We start from the raw sequence: 16,677 nt of genomic DNA, 5'->3' as shown, positions 1-16,677 counted from the left end.
AAAAGTTGCCCTATTCCCTGCTTAAATATCTACTTATTGTCATTGGTATAGAATCAAAGCCATTATAAAATAATTTAGCATTCCGAAATTATCGAATTGATCATCAGTTTGATAAATGTAATTAGCTTTTATAAATTTACTACGGAATATTTACATCATTTTTAAAAATTAGGTAAATTTAAGTTATTATTAAATGCTTATATCTTAATATTTAATAGAACACAAAGCTTTTAGTTCGAAATAAAAAACCTAAATACGTACATAGAAATTACCACACAAACTACAATTTCCACCATTTTCTGAAACGAATAATACGACCGATAATTCTTACGTCTACGTTCATCGATGTATGCCCTTTGGAATAATGACACGAAGCCAGTATAGCGTTTTAACATATCAAAATGGGGTTAGCTAGATCTGAAAAGGTAATTCACATATCTTCATATAAACTCTATAAATTATAACCTCAAATATCATATTATAACAACAAGCTCAATACTGATAACTGCTGTCCAGTCAGCAGTGTCAGCTAATTTTGAAGACAAGAAAAAGGAAAAGCATTAACAAACACAATGCAAATTTGGCATTCTTCGGACCTTAATGATATGCTATTGGCTTTCCATTTTTTATCATCATTAAGAACCGGTTTAACTGGTTGGCCAATCAACAATAAGAATTTTTTAAGCACAAATCGTTTGACTCCCGTGTCAGATCGAGTTATGCGTTACATGGTTCTTTAGTATAGCAATCTATCTATACTGGCATCACTTTCCTTACGACGCGACGCCATTGAATTTATAGATATGTTATTCGCAATTTCCGAAATCGGCCACTGCTTTTAAAAAATTTTTACCCACAACGCGTTGTGGGTAAATTGCTTTACAGACATCACAAAGGAAGCTTTGGCGTCCTTTTATCTCACGTTGTGAATCATTTATTTTTTCCCAAATTACATTGTGGCTATTAGGCTTTATCCAGAATCCGCTTAGAGGCAAGTGTTATTTGTAATTACGACCGAAGTACCACTTGAAAAACATTGAAATATAATGAAGTCATTAGAGGTATCTGATCTGAAAAAAAATGAAACAGATTTCAATATCGAACAGGGACTAGAAAACAAATGAAATTTCGAAACAGAAACACAATTGCAATGATGAAAGATTGGAAACTGAAAAAGAAAATATTATGCCAATTTTTGTTTTTATGATTGTATGTACATACATATCTCTCACGTAATAGTTGCATTGGAAGCAATGAATCAATTCATATAGAGTGAGCAACTAATTTAGATTTGTCATTTTACTTGCTTTGTGGTAATAAAACGTCAACTCAAATCAATTAAAGTCACAAAGCAAATTTTCACCAGTGGGTGAAAATATTTCATTAAACATACCGGAGATAGGTCGCCGGTGTTTAACTCCTCGAAATATTTTAGCCGTAGTTGTATAGATAGCTTTAATAATAAACCTTTAAATAAATGTATCTTTTGTTCAATGTTTTATTAAAAACGTGTTCTGGGTAAGGCGCAATGACCAGAACGCGACGTGGGTTGAATAGATGATCCACAAAGCAAAACATCACGAGACCAAGATTTTATTTGCGTTTTGGCTAACTTAACTGACCCACGACGGATATTTTAATTAACTTTTTTTGGTCTTAAAGTTTGGGAATTAGGAATGTCTTAAATTGAGAAATTGAAGATTACGCGTTGTCCAAAGTAACGACAACACCGCTTTCTCTCGTCGATCAGCGGTCGCCGACCAAAGGCGTCCGCTTTGATAGATATTCACTATTTTTTACAGAATGTTAATAATAATATTCACATTCCTTATTTTGCTGTGTGACTGCATGCTGCACTGTTGAATTTTAAAGCGCTTTTATTTTTTTCTTAACTTACTATGACTGTTTATATTCCTTCCGAAAAAGTTCAAATTTTTAAACGGTTTTATGGAGATTATTCAACAGTACAATGTAGGGATTTATTTCATATATACTTAAATATAGACCAATTCCTTGCGAAATACAATTTTAGATGTGATTTAGAATTTTCGAATATTCTTTTGTTTTCAAGATTTTTCATAAATGCCAGATTAAAGTGAAAGAACCTTCTGTCGAAAAGCACTAGCAGCAAGAACGACTGGAAGAAATGGTTTGTAATGTCCTAGAAGTCGATTCAACATAGTGGAGAGGAACTGGATATTGGCCATAAAAGAGTTACCAGTATTTGGAAAAAACACGGGTACAAATGTTTTAAATATTCCAAAGTTCGGGAGATAATTCCTGAAGACCAATGGCGGATAATGGGATATATATACATATACCTTAAATTGCTTTAAAAGCAAGTTCTTTCTGGTATTCAAATCCCCGAGATCGGTCTATTTTTAACAAGAAGGCTGTCCTGCTCATAATGCGGTCATGAGTATAAAATTGCCTCCTAGATCTCTAGATTTGTTCCTAAATGACTTTTAGTTTTGGGATTATTTTAAGAACATTTGCAAACACGAATTTAGTAGGCCAACAGATTTAGAGGAGTTGCGACAACAAATTTTTGACTGTGATTTTATATTACAAGAAACTCTTTTGGAAGTACGAAGTGGTTTTTATGCTAGGTTAACTTAATGTTTAGACATAAAAGGAGATCGTTTAGCACTATTATTTAAAGAATTAATTTTTGCAGAATTATTTTTTAAATTTGATTTTAAATTTTATTTTTTTAAACTGTTTAATTTTTCCTACTTTTCAGAGCTTACATTTTATTTTTATTGAAATAATTTTTAATCTTTAATTTTTATTATGCAATACACAGGATAAATATTTTGAGACTACTATTATGTGTTAATTTTATTTATATTGTATTAGAATATTTGAAATCTTCTATTTTAATTTTCATATATTTGTATTTTATTTTATACCTGTAATTTAAATAAATATTACTACTGAAGAGATATTCTATTATGTGTCAATATTAGGACATTTTTTGAAATAGAAAAAGTGGTGAACTGTTTAAATGCTACAAAGATTTTTATTTAATTCTTTTTGTTCCAAAAATTAAATTTGCGTGTTATATTCTGTACGTTTGACCAATTGTTCTCTAAATTTTCACATCGAATTGTTTCTCAGTAATTTTCTGTGACATTTTCTCAAATTACAAGATACAAAAAAATTTCTAAAAAAGCAGTAAACTATATTGTTGTAAAAGAACTGAGATACAAAAAGTAAAAATTTTGAATCGAATGTAGACATTGGCGATATTGCATTTTCATAAATAGTTATTGCATTAAAGTTTATTGTGAAAATGACAAGTGCAAATGCAAACAACAAAAGTGAGAAATGGATTCTTAAAAAAAGCTGTTGTGTTAAATCTGTGGACAGCAAAAGTATACAGAATGCCTGGTTTGTTTAATACTTAGGTTAATATTCTTAAGCCTTAAAACCATGAAAAACTCAGTATTAAACAATTCTATGCATGTGAAAATTATTTTACACCACATTCAATTAACATACCTTCAGTCAATCTTCCACGCTCAAGTGACAAGTGACCCCACCAGAAATGTAATCTTAAGGTTAATTTATTGATAAACTGTCTGGGTTAAACTAAGCTTTTTAATTAAAAATTTAGCTTTATCACAGTAAAAAAATATTATACTTAACTTAGGAATGTGTTTTTTAGACTGACACCACTGTTGTGTGGCCAAATGAGATTTTGTACGATATATTTGAAAGCAATAAAATAATATATGTTTATTTCTTTGAGTCCAAGAAGTATAAGACATTTCATTTAAAAATATCTTTTTTCAGATCATTTCAGACCAGTTTTGATCACAGAGCAACAGCGGATAACAAAATGTGCTGACAGACTGAAAGTTGCACTGCAACTTTACGTTGCAAAAACTGCATCCATGTCTTAGGATCCTAGCCATTTATGTCAAATAAGGTTCTGTACAAATAGGTTAAGATTTTTTATTGATTATTTAAAAAAAAATGTGACGTCAAACGTGAGAGAAGAGCAATTTCAGCAGTTTCAATGTATGAGAAATTTTGGATCCTATACAAATCTTGGAGTCTAAAATTTTCAAAGGCAAATAAAAAAATGGTAGTAGTAGTAGTAGTAGTAAGGGTGGTGGAGTTAGAGCCCGGCAAGTATGCCTGAACAGTCCCTTTTCGCCAACCCCAGAATCATCCACCCCTACGCCTCCACTCCCAATGCGCGGTCTTCACTGGGTCGGCCCGTCCTTTTAATAAAGGCTTGCACGTTGTCTCAGTCCAGGTATTTAAGATCTTCCTGCTGGAGTGTAGTTGCTCCGAAAATTTTTCTTCTCAGGCGACTCCACCTATCACAGATACCTAGTATGTGGTATGAAGTTTCCTCCCCTGTACCGCAATTCGGACAGAGGGCTTTCCCTTATACCAAGAAGGTGTAAATGCCTGTTTAGACTGTTGTGCCCGGTCAGGATTCCCACCAGGTCTTTGATACTTTGTCGTGTCTTTGTTAGCAGTCGCCTTGCTTTAGAGCCGTCATGGTCTGGTATCATTTCCTTGGCCTGTCTACATCCTTCTGTCCTTCTCCAGTTCTTCCTTGTTTTTTCCCAGGCCCAATTATTAAGTGCCTGGGAGATTTGTTTTTTGCTAAGACCAAGACAAGGTTCATGGCTTGCGAAGGGGTTAACGGAACCCTGTTTTGCCAGTTCGTCGGCCCACTCATTGCCCTCGACATCTTGGTGTCCTGGGACCCACCTCAGTCTCACTTCCTTGTGTGCTGCAAGCCTTTCCAATGGGTCTCTGTAGAAAAATGGTAGCTCTTATAAATTTTACCTTTAAGATATTGACTTATTTTCTGTTTCATTAACAATTTTTTGAAAGTTACTTAATTTAAAATATTTATTAAGGAACACTACTAGTGAATAAAATAGGGTTATTCCTTGATGATTTTATAAACATTTTCTATCTTTTACTATACCCTGTATAAATTCTATTTTGCAAACATTGCTCATCATGCAACTAAGTTCCTCAATAAATTAAATTGTAAGTTTATACATTATAGAATTTGGAAAAATTTTTATATTTTATTTAACATTTTAACAAGCATGTATAACTGTTAATTTTGATTTTATAAATTGTGATTTTTATGCTAGAATGTCTTTATAATATAGTAATATATTTTTGTGACTTTTTTATGTTTTGTTTGTGCTGCTATAATGTTAACTTGTTGCCTCTTTCATTGATAATTTGTTGCTAGTTTTCATTCATATACAGTAATTTTTTGGTTATTTTATTTATTTTACCTTTGTAACATCCTGAATATCCCATCTTACAAAGTTTGTTCTTCATACAACGAAGTTCCTAATTAAAATTAAATTATAAGTCTATACATTATCGAATTTTGAAGAATTTTTATGTTTTATTGAATGTTTTAACAATCGCGTACAGCTATTAATATTGTATACCTTATGAATTTTTTGCTATAATCTCTTCTTACAATATAGGAATACATTTTGTGAATATTTCTTCTTTAATTCCTGAAATCCACACCTATGTATCTAAGAAAAAGTAAGAAAAAGTAACAAATAGAGGACTTTATTTAATATGGGGTCAAAAAAAGTCCCTATTTAACACTTTTTCAATCTGCATACTATAATTTCTGAAAGAATCACACATTTCCCACTAATTTCAAGCGCACGGTATAGTAGAGCGAAATTAAAATGTGGCGCCATAATACAATTTTAAAAATCTAAGGGGTAGTTTGTATTTGTCAATTTCTAATAAAAACGTGCTACCAAAGCTATTTACCGCCGGAAACTATTCAAAATCGATAACTGATGTTACTATATATATAAGTGCTTGCTACCAAAAAATAATTGAAATAGCAATTATTAAAGCATACTTAAATATAGGAAACTACTGCCTGAATGAAAACTTTAATCATCTATATCGAGATCCAAAAGATATAGTTTTTCCGAAGCAACACTATACCTACCTACTTACCTACCTTAGATATACATATTACCTACCTACCATAGATAAAATACCATATATTTTTCAAAATAAAGATTTCATACCAAAACCATATTTGGAAGACAGTAGTGATAGAGGATAGTCAATTTCTCAATACTAAATATACAGCTGCCAAAATGATAATTCTACAAGGCAGCGTAACTCTCGTACCCGAAGAGCAAGTTTTTGTAATTTCCACAATAAACAATAAGAAACATATGGTGACTTGGTTTCCCCAAGAAACTTGTACCTGTAAGGGAAAGAGAAACTGCCACCACATTGAGGCAGCCCGTCTGTCTGTTGGTAACATAACTAATTCTCAGAAAAATGTAAAATTATCTACAATCATCAGGAGGAACAGAGGACACAAGTACGTACCTATAATAAGAAATTATCTTTGTTTATTGTTCCAGGTCAGGAAGAAAAAGAGCTCGCTAGAAGGTGACAGTGGTTGAAGCTGCTAAAGATGCTGAAATAAACTATGCAAATTCAGACAGTACTCTTGGAACTACCATCCTCATTCCAACAGTAACACCAATGGGTGTTTCTAAAAAACGTTTTCTGGCTCCTTTCTCGTCGACTTCTTCAAAATTTGTAAAACGTTTTTATGAGAACAAAATGAATATATTTAGAGAAGCTTCTTCCATCAGTCCCATCCCAGAAGAACGATCGATGGAGAGGCAAACATCTTTTCCCAGCGACGGTGACGAGTCAGATTTTGAGGAAATGGCTTCAGATTTGAATGTTACAAAAACATTTAAATTTGAGAATAATAAACAGTGCATCATCTATAGTAGACAGATATATCCTAAGGATTTAGAATGTCTTGTGAAAGATGAAGGAGGTGTAAACTTCAAAGACCTTTATTTGTCAGATGTGATAATTGATGTTTATTTAGCTTTTCTAGTAAACGAAAAAAAGATAAAAGCATCAGTTGATATCTTTCCAGTGGAAGGATATTTAGTTAATTTCTTAGAATCAGATAATAATAGTTTCAAGACTGCTGTAAATTATTTTCTAAAATTTGGACTTTACGAGAAGGATATTTTATTAATTTCGGTTTGTAAAAACGAACATTTTGTTTTGATAGTGGTGCTGAAAAAGTTCAATAATATACTATGCTTAAATAGTATAAGAAGTGATATAGTTTATCGCAATAAAATTTTCTTCGTCATGGAATTACTACAGTTCGTTCATCAACAAAAGCACATAAGTTTATCCGATAATTGGAATCTCTACCGGCCAACAGATTTACCTGTTCAGTATAACTCATATGACTGTGACATCATTACCGGATCTTCCAAGGTTTTAGCATACCATCAATCTCGAGAAATCAACAATTACAGAATTCACATTAAAAAATAATTAACTGATTTATTTTACACTACAACTTCAAATTTCCGTACCTTTGCTTATGATAAAAATTTAGTAGAGAAAGGTACAGCAGGCTTTAAAGGAAACATTATTATAAAGGAAAACAACCAACTACTTCACCTAAGCGGAAAATCTCTGATGACATCATTACAATTTCTACAGTGTGTATCAGTTAATTATTGGGATGAGGATATGGCCGGTTTCTGTCATATTGGTGCAGCTAAGTGTTCCAATATTTTTGAAGAGATGATCTTGTGTATGAAATGCTATCATTGGTACCACCACAACTGCATAGGTCTTCAACAAAAGCCCAAACAACATATCTGTTCAACATGCCAGGATTCATAAATATAATTAGTTGTTTTAATACTCGCATAACGAATAAAATACATGTTATACCAGGAAATGTTAATATATTATAAATTACGTACCAGAAAGTTTATATTGCGTTTATTTTACTTCTTCAAATTTTCTAATGCCCAACAATAACAACAAAAATTAAAAATCATGATTAAATAGTCCCTTAGGGTAAATAGGAAGCAAGTTTTATAGTTTAGGTAGCTAATGAAAATTGTCAAAGATAAACCATTCCCTGGTGGCGTGCAATTCCTATTATGATATTCTGGTAGAGAGCATTTATACATATTATAACAGATACCAAGTTTGAATAGTTTCCGACTGTAGGTTACTTTAGTAGCATGTTTTTAGTAATAATTGTCAAGAACAAACTACCCCTTAAGAGGTGCTACTTCAATTATTTTTTGGTACCAGGCTGTCATACATATACTGATTTCAGATATTAAGTTTGAACAGTTTTTGTCGGTAAATAGCTTTGGTAGCATGTTTTTATTAGAAACTGACAAATACAAACTACCCCTTAGAGGGGTGCTATTTCGATTATTTTTTGGTAGCAAGCACTTATATGTATAGTAACATCAGCTATCGATTTTGAATAGTTTCCAGCGGTAAATAGTTTTGGTAGCACATTTTTATTAGAAATTGACAAGAACAAACTACCCCTTAGAAGGGTGCTAGTTCGATTATTTTTTGGTAGCAAGCACTTATATGTATAGTAACATCAGTTATCGATTTTGAATAGTTTCTGGCGGTAAATAGCTTTGGTAGCACGTTTTTATTAGAAATTGACAAATACAAACTACCCCTTAGAGGGGTGCTATTTTGATTATTTTCTGGTAGCAAGCACTAATATGTATAGTAACATCATTTATCGATTTCGCATAGTTTTTGATGATAAATAGCTTTGGTAGCACATTTTGATTTTGGTCAGCAAATTAATTTTACCAAATTTCCTGCCACACGCCACCCAAGATGGTTGCTCCCGTCTTTATACAATACATACATATACTTTTATATAATAACTAAGTTAGAATCTGAAAAAACGTTATTAATAAATTCTTTAATATTATACAATCATTGAGAAGGCCATAACAGTTAAAAAAGAAACAACAATATTATGGATTCATAGCGCTTCCTCTATTAAGAAAGTCTGATGATAACTCGAAATTTGCCATGTTTTTTGGAGAGAATTATAAACTAAAGTAGACATATATTAACTTTGATGATGATTGTTTGTTCATTGTATTAATTTAATTTACATTATTATTCAATTTATAACGTGGCAGCGTTGCTTTGACTCCCATTACAGCCGCAGACCGTCAAGTAGTGAACTAAATTACATTGTAGAGTTTTTACAAGGCTTGTCAGCAATAAACATCTCTTAATTTAAAATTTCGCTTTCTGATTGATACAGTCGACTTATTTATTATTTGGAAACTACCGTTTTTGGTTCGATCGAGACGAATTTGTCTAGTGTTTTTGCAGGTTTCCAATTATCTATCCGCAGTCAAGGCGGCCATAACCTGTCTTTCGCGATTAGCGTCCCATCATGTAGCTGCAAGCAGACAGCGCGCTCCATCGCAGCGTAGCAAGACTGTACGGCCACAGATGTAAATAGCTCCGCACGAGCGGAGCTATTTACACGCCCTCCGTGCGGAGCTATTTACATCTGTGGTACGGCGTACAATTTCGAAAGCCTAAGCAGTGACAAAGTTTACTGAATAAAATACAATAGTATTTTAATCAGTAAACTTTGGCAGTGAGTTTCCAGTCCGGAACACCGGTATGAAGGTTGAATGTGGCGGGGCGGAATAGTCTGCCACCCAAGGGCTGGGATACTAAAAACGCTGGCTGTGGAAAATATTTATTAATAAATAAAACAACCACAAAAAATTATTTATCTTTTATTTACAGATACACATGTTTGTATGTTTTATAAAAAAATGTAATATAATAAATAAAATGGAATATTAATTCTATTGTAGAACACTCTTTAAATAAAATAAAAAAGGTTTAAACATTTAGCATTTAGTAGGATTTTTTTAACATTAAAATGTTTTATTGTATCTAACTAACTAATAATAACATCACAAAACTAAACCTACATCATTTACTACCACTACATTACTAAATCGCACAGCAAACTATTTCCAAACAAGATCCCAGATACACAAGTTTACCCTGTATATAGTATATAAGTCTAATTGTTAGGCTGAAATTATTTCATAAGAAAATTAAAAATACTCATGATCATGTGAGGGTTTTTTTTTTCAAGTACTTTATTGTCGAAAATTTGGTACATGTACACGAATTTTATTGACAAAGCTTCAGAAAATAAATACAATCAAATTAGATTTAACAAAACAAATATAAAAAATTTATACAACATATAAAATGCCTAAAAAAAAATGTTACAAACAAAATCTTTATAAAACAAAATATATGCATGTAGACAAAAGTAGCAGAGCTAAAGGGACACATAAAGGTATGTTCAAAATTAAAATTAACAGATTAAAAGCTTAGCATCTACTACACAACATCCTCAGCCTTAAAAAAGTCTTCAATCGAATAAAAGGCTTCTAGAAGCAAATATGACTTCAGTTTACAACGAAACTGGTGCAAAGACTGAACACTTCTTAATTCCACGCTAATGTGATTATAAATCATTAAACCGCGATATATAAATGAATCTTTGATAGATGTAAAATGAGGAATAGGAAGGGGAATATATAAATAGGGTAATACAGATTTAGCAATAAAATGATCAAAGGAATTATTAAATTTTAGGTTTTCTTTTACATCTAAAACCTCTTGATAAAAGGTAAAAAACACGAAATCTACAGCATCACAAATACATTTAATAAAATAACGAAGGTTACATGTTTCGCTCGACTAGAGCATCATCAGACCTAAACAATAATTAAAATTATGTAACCCGAAAAAAGGAGAATTCAACAAAAACTTACCATAACATACACAAAACACCTGATATATAAGTAAACAAAGATTACAATAAAGTGGCACTATCTATGTACAAAGAACTCAACTAAACAATCAAATCACTTTATACATTTTAGAAATCTAACCATCATTTAAGAGTCTAGAACTACTTGAGGTTATTAAAAACTAGGTGGCCATCAAAATCAAACCTTTTATTAACACAGGACAGATCTGGGCTTTTAAAAGCTTTACTAATCTCCATTGTCTCCAACAAGTCTAGTTTTTTACTTTTGTTGCATTGATGCAGTATTTTTATATTTTGGCTGTTAGGAAAATCATGTTTGGAGTCGAGAAGGTGATTAGCAAAAGCTGATCTGGTCATTGTGATTTCGGTATTTTTAAATTTATTGTATTGGGCCTTGTGTTCACTAATCCTAGTAAAAATCTTCCTACCAGACTGGCCGACGTACACTGCAGAGCACTCTTTACACCTAATCTCATAAACTCCTGAAGAAGATAGTGGGGGTAGTTTATCTTTAGTTTTAATTAGATGTCTTTTTAAGGTATTATTGGTTTTAAAAGCTGGGGTTATGCCAAAGGGAGAAAAAAAGCGGGATAATTGTGACGAAATTGGTCCAAAATAAGTAAACGACCTAAAAGTTTTGATATAGTTTGTTTGTTGTCTGATAAAATTAAATGATAATTTATACTTGTTCACATACTGAAAATACATTTTATATATAGGTTTAAGAGGGAAAAAGTTACTGACTGCTAGTTGTTTAATGGTAAGGAATTCTTTTTTAAAAGCTTCACGAGAAAATGGGATGTTAAAAAGTCTCTAAAATAAAGAATGGAAAGCAGCAAATTTATGTGAGGACGGTGATGTTGAATTATATTGTATAATATTATCTGTTGTTGCTTGTTTACGAAATATTTCAAAGGATATCTTATTTCTTTCTCTCTTAAGTAATAAATCTAAGAATGGTAAGGTGTTGTTCTGTTCCCGTTTGATTGTGAACTCAATTTTAGAGTGAAGAGAGTTGACATAATTATGGAAATTTGTAAGCTCTACCTCACTTCCATTCCAAATCAAACATATATCATCCACATACCGTTTATAAAAGATGATGTTATTTTTAAAATTACTGCTCATTATTTTTGTTTCTAAGTTGCTAAGAAATACTTCACTAAGAAATGGCGATAAGCAAGAGCCCATTGCTAGTCTTTCTTTTTGTTTGAAAAAACGGTTGTTAAATTGGAAAAAATTTTGATCCAACACAGTAGAAAGAAGCAAAAGTAGATTTTCCACCAAAAGTGAATCAAGTTTCCCCCTGAGAAGATCTTTGACTAAGACCAGACAATCAGCGGGTGGAATGCTTGGAAATAAGTTTTTCACGTCTAGCGATATAAGCTGGGCTGTATCTGGAACGTGGACATTCTGAATGCTTTTGGCAAAATTCACTGAATTTGTTACAGAATATGGCGCTTTGAAGTTTGAGACATTTCTAAGAATGTTGTTAAGCCAAAATGATAACTGGTAACAAGGGAAGTCAACAAAGGAAACCACAGGTCTAATTGGCATGCTAGTTTTATGGACTTTTGGCAACCCATATAATAGAGGTGTTTTAGGGTTCATGGGATATAGTTTTTGTTTTGTGGAATTAAAATATTCTAAGGTTACCAAGGTCATGTCTAAGACTTTTTTTAATTTATTAAAGAGTGGGGTAGTATGTATGGTGCCACTTTATTGTAATCTTTGTTTACTTATATATCAGGTGTTTTGTGTATGTTATGGTAAGTTTTTGTTGAATTCTCCTTTTTTCGGGTTACATAATTTTAATTATTGTTTAGGTCTGATGATGCTCTAGTCGAGCGAAACATGTAACCTTCGTTATTCTATTAAATGTATTTGTGATGCTGTAGATTTCGTGTTTTTTACCTTTTATAAAAGTGTATGACCAGCATCTTTGGGATAATAGATGAATTTTTCGAGTTAAAACCTCTTGAGTCGTTGGTCTTTTAAAGCTGGTAGCTGTTTCAACCCTTTTCTTTTTGGCGGAACTAAATCTTAATTGGGGTTCGATAACCCTTTTTAACTGCTTATTTTTTACTTGAAATTGTTCGTTTAATAAGGGTTCCTCGTGGCATCTATTTAAGTTCTTAGCTACAATTAAACAGTGATGAATTTGATCTATTACCGAGTCATTAAGTCCCTCAAAAGTGGAATTTCCTAAATCAGCAGTAAATAATAATAATAATAATAATAATAATATCCTTTATTTGCCAACAAAATCGTATACAGGACGACAAAGCAACGTCATACAAAGGAGGATCTAGCTCCCATAGGGTACATTAATTTTTCTTATCTAGATTTCATAGAGGCAATATACTTATATAAATAAAATAACAAAATTTAAAATAAATATTCTAAATATCTAACACAAGTTAAAATTATTATCTAAAAGTAAAATTATAAAAACATTTAATCTGCAACCAGTGGTAAACAGCTTTTTTAAATTGGACTGTAGATTCAATGCTTCTAATATCAGCAGGTAGCATTCTATAAGCCCTGATGGCCATATAATGAGAACCTCTTTCATAGTAAGCTGAATTATGCAATGGAATGCGGAGATCGCTTCTATGTCGTGTAATCATAGTCACATCCTCAGCGTACATTTCCCTATTCTCAACAAACAAATGATTGCGTCTCTTCACAAATAACACCAAGGAAGAAAAGTATAAGGAGGGAAGGGTGAGTATTTTTAGTTTGCAGAAGTAAGGTCTACAGGAAGTTCTGTAGGTCATGCCCAATAAACAACGAATGATACGCTTTTGCATTCTAAATATATCTAGAGCTCCTCTTGCAGATCCCCAGAAACAGATACCTCAGACACTACATCCCTTAATCTTCTAATCAATCCGCACAAGCTAGCTAATCTGGAATAAAGGTTTTTAATATGTTTCTCCCAATTTAAATTGGGGTCAATGTGTATTCCTAAGAATTTAATACTATTGGCTACAGTGATTGACTGCCCACCAGACCACACAAGTAGAGATTCTGAGACAATATTGGCCTTCGAAAAATTAATCAACCCCGTTTTACCAGAGTTCAAAGACAACTTACTGTCCAGACACCAGGTCCTCATGCGCTCCACTGCGGATGAGCAGCCCCGTGAAAGATCTGCCACTGTCTGTCTGGCAACTATAACTGATGTGTCGTCGGCGAATTGACAAATCATATCAGAAGGGAACAGCTCAGGCAAGCCATTGACATATAATAGGAAGAGCACAGGTCCCAAGATTGAGCCCTGAGGCACACCTCTTCCTATAATTTGGGGGCGGGAAAACGTTGGTGAGCCGGAATGTGTCACACAAACTATTTGTTCTCTTTGCTCTAGATATGAACTGAGTAATTTAGATGCTGCACCCCTGATGCCAAATAAAAGCTTTATTATTTTAATTATTTTTTCATTTGTTTGCTTGTCTGTTATTTCTAGGGAAGAAAAGGAAATTTCCTTCAAATGACTTAATATAAGATTAGTCTTATCTTTAGGTGAATTAGACGATTTTGAATTGACATACTCATTTACCTCAATATCCATTGCATTTATGCTAGAAATAATAATATGAATATTTTACACATAGTCTGTTTTTTTACAAAAAAATTACAAGTACATGAATACAAATGGTTACATATTTTAAAAATTGCACATATTTGTTGGCAACAGTTTTTATTAAGTTTTTGACGAACCTCATAATATGAGGATGTATTAATTTTTTTTTTTAATTTTCCAATAATTAGCACAATTTAATAAGGAATATTGAGACATTTCTTTAATTGAATCCCAATGATTTCGAGATAATATAGATGTAGTTTTTGTATGTTCTCTCTTAGTCAATCTTATTATCCTTTCAATGCTCTTATCCCTCACATATTGTAAGACAACATTTAACCCTTTATCCAAACTCTTCACTGTTTTTCTCTCTAAGTAAAAATATTTAATGACTTTATGCATTGATTCTAAATGCATATTCGTATTAATGAAAGAATGTTCTCTAAAACAATAAGCTCATTTTTTATAATTATGAGTGTAAGTATTTTTAAAATACTCTCCAAATTTTTTAGTGCTTGGATCACTGCATAAATTTTGCATGGCACTTGCTAAAGCTGAGGAAAAATGACCTAGTACTGTGTAAAGTTTTTAACAGTTTATAAACAGAAGCACGCTTTTCCTTATCACCAATCTTAGTAAGATTACTTTGCCACGCCCTGTCTACATGCCAAGAGCAAAACAAGTGGTCAGGTTTTATTCCCATCACCATAATCCATGCATTAAAAAATGTTCCGTCCATATCTGACATGAATATTTTAGAACAAACTTCACCTACAATAAAAAATGTCTTAACAAAAGTAGTACAGGAGAAATTGAAATGCCAAATTGTTATTCGAGTTTGCTAATTAGTTCCAAGTTACAATGAAGGTTTATGCTAGGGTAAAAAGTAAAAGAAACAATGGATTTAAAGGATTCATTTTCAAATAAACAAATATACAAGCAAGCTTATAATAAATGATAATAATATAGAGAAATGGAATTCATAAATTCACTCATATATTTAAATATGTTATGTTTTCTCAGATATTTTACCTTAAATTGCCATAAAATTTTAGGTAAACAGTCTAAAGAAAAACTGTAAAAGTAGTAGAAAACACAAATATGCTAATAATTACAAGATTATCTTAATAAAGTTGCAAGAATATCCGATTTAAAACGAATTCGTTTACAAAAAAATCACATTAAAAAAACTGGAGAAATCAAGATATCAATCGCATGCTTCCAACACTACCGATTCGAAGCCCAATCAGAAGTTAAAAAATATCTCTATAAAAGAGAAAAGAATTTAAAGAACTTTTCGTTGTCAGAGGTCCCGCTGCACAATACCATTCCTCAAAAAAACTCAGTAAAACAACTGATGGAAAAACAATTTGGAAAAGAGTGGGGAAGTGAAGAAAAATTTGAATGGTACAAAAAACTGCTGTGTATAGACGAAGGTGAAAATAATGAGAAAATTTCTCAGGAAGAGGATAATATTAGCAATGATTGTGACTGCTTGGAGGAAGAATACGCACTCCATATTTAGGTTTTAGTTAATGACTGTGTTTAAAGAATTTTTTTTTGTTATTTTTTCTTTTATTTTTTCTTAATATATTGGATTAAATATTTTAAGAAATAAAGCTCTCTTGTTTAAAACAATGTTTTCATTGCTGCTTGGTAATAAAATTTTGGACAAAATCAAATAAATCCAATACTTTTGAGCAAAAGTATAACCGAATAAATCCATTTTTGGTTTTGTTATATTTCAAAAAATATTAATTTTTCAAAATTGTATTTAAGTAGAATGTATTATAGAAAATATTATTAGTTCTACCAAAAAAAAAGAAAAAGATAACACTTTTTGCATTATTAAAAATTCGGGTTTTTCTCAAAATCATGTTTGATGGATTTATTCGGTTTTGCTCCAACACTCATCAATTAAGGTTCTAAATAATACTTTAAAGGATTTTATATTAGTCTATAATTTTACTTTAAGCTAATAACATGATTTAAATTATGGGTCAGTAAATAAAATAGGACTGTAAAAAGCATAACATTTACTATCAAAGTGTCTCAGGCAATTTAGGTATTTTAAAAAATAAGATATAACATACTAAAATCTTAATATCATTAGCTAAAAAGTTAAAAAACAAAATTATTCAGATTGTGTATCATGAGTATTAAATGACGATATTCAAGATTTTTGTTTTTTTGAAAACATTTTAGATTGTCGAAACTTTTTCTGTTTTCTAGAATGACCAACACTTAAAGATTGTTGTTGTAGTTTTGAAGTTCACTTTTGATTTCATTCTTCTTATAAACCATCCATATTTATAAAACAACCAAAACTTTTTCTCTAAATTGACTAAATGACCATGGTTATCCATAAATGTATATAACTTAAGATTAAGTCAATTAGAGA

Source organism: Anthonomus grandis, chromosome 7, assembly GCF_022605725.1.
Source record: "Anthonomus grandis grandis chromosome 7, icAntGran1.3, whole genome shotgun sequence".
In the NCBI taxonomy this organism is placed as follows: Eukaryota; Metazoa; Arthropoda; class Insecta; order Coleoptera; family Curculionidae; genus Anthonomus; species Anthonomus grandis.
The sequence above is the reverse complement of the archived record's forward strand: the minus strand, read 5'-3'. Positions refer to the sequence as shown.